Below are 2,057 nucleotides of genomic sequence, written 5' to 3'. Positions count from 1 at the left end.
TCTGTGGGGTAGTTTTTTAAAATGCAGTATAATTTCCATGTACTGTAGACTTTTTATATTATTTATTCGATTACCTTTACGCTGGGAGTGAATCACACTAACGTTATCCATGCTTGTGGATGTAAATGTTCGGTCACTGTTTTTTACATTGTAAAGAAAGGAGCACTACTGTATGGTCTTGTTGTGTAGTGCATCATGTAGTGCTAGTGGGTGCCTGAGTGCAGCTTTTTAGAAAACCATTGGGTTAGTCCTGCAAATACACATTTAGAAGCCTGGTTCCTGTGTGAATTATGTTACTGGATTGAGTACGGTGTAACTTACAACACTGCTCAGAGCATTTGTCTTTCCTGTCACAGCATTCATGCAACCTGTCAAAGGTTGCAAAAGGTGACTGATTGCCATTCAAATGATATAGAGGACAGGTCAGTACTTTGTTGCCATCCTTGGCTACAGAGATGGAATTTTATTTTTTTATTTTCTCCTAACTACATATCTGTTAATAAACTGAAAGTGGTTGTTCAGAGAAGGAGCTGTGTATCAACTTCATGGTTTTGTTTAACATTTGGCTTTGTGGCATTGCCACAAAGTCTCATATTTTGATTTAAAACGTGGAACACCAAAAATGGACTTAGGAAATGAAAAAAATACCCTTAGAGAAGGAGTGTGAAACTCAAGGTGCAGGGGCCGGATCTGGTCCATGGGGTGCTTACATCAGCCTGGAAACTGCGAAGCACTGGCCCATGGTGCCTCTGTCAGTTCTGATGAGCTCCGTTTTCGGCTGCGACAGCCTCCTGCAACCCTCTGCCAGCAAAAATGCCATTTTCGCTATCAGAGTGCTCAGGCCACTGCAGGCGCCCCCAACACGAGTGATGCCAAGCTGGCCACACCCACTCCATCCCACTGAGGTCAAACACAATCCTGATGCGGCCCTCAATAAAATTGAGTTTGACACTCCTGCCTTAGAGCAATCAATTGTTCTAAGAAACTTAGTGTCCTTGCATGTAATATCTTTCAGTTGAGAAGCCAAGTGTTCAGATGACACAGGGAGCCCTCTATGGACGCTGTTTGAAACTGCTTTCCTTTCCTTCTTCCTTCAGTCCGGATGCTGTTTAAGATTCATATGCTAGATTTAAAAGTGAAAGATGAGAAGGCCTCATGTAGATTTGAGTTCTTAGACTGCCTTGTGTAAAGCCCTGGATGTAGGGTTTTTGAAGAACTACAATTAGTTTTATTATATATACTTATTATCAGGAAATAAGCTTTTCACTGATGTATATACCAAGGGTGGGTTCCTACAAGTGTTGGTACTGGTTCGCAGATCACTGTAAATTGTACTGTGCATGCGCGAAGAACTACTAAAAAACATGCCGCAGTGGCAACCGGGGAACCAATTTGGGAGCGTGGCCAGCCTGGGTCACTGCCGGTTCTGCAACCAAGGCCAAATTACCACTATCAGTTCACCCAAACCGGTGTGAAACCCACCTCTGCTATATACCCTTATGCATTTTCAGAAAAACTGGAAATGAAAGCATAAAGGACAAAGCTGATATGGTCAATGTTGTCTTGCTGTGTTATAGTACAATACAGGTAGTCCTCAATTTATGACCATTCACTTAATTCAAAGGTACAATGGCACTGAAAAAAGTAACTTGCAACCAGTTCTTGCACTTACAACCCTTGTAGAGTTCCCATACTCACATGATCAACATTCAGGCGTTTCTCAACCAGTGTGTATTTACAATTGTTGCCCTATCCTGGAGGTCAAATAATCATTATTTAGGGAGCTTCTGATGAACAAAGTCAATAGGGGAACCCAGATTTGCTTAAAGACTATGGTGAGTCACTTAATTAACATGACAAAAAAGACCCTACACTCACTTAACCGCATTACTTAGCAATGTTTCTGTCCCAAATGTGATCTACCTTGCATACAAATACAACATTTAAAATTTGTTCAAATATATAGTTAACCTTAAGAAGGCAATTATATTTTGGGAAGATACTAAACTCCCCCACACACACCAGATTAAACTTTATGGTTCTAATAAAGGACCATT

The sequence above is a fragment of the Natrix helvetica genome (assembly GCF_964273705.1).
Source record: "Natrix helvetica genome assembly, chromosome: 1".
Classification (NCBI taxonomy): Eukaryota; Metazoa; Chordata; class Lepidosauria; order Squamata; family Natricidae; genus Natrix; species Natrix helvetica.
Note: the sequence above shows the minus strand (reverse complement) of the source record.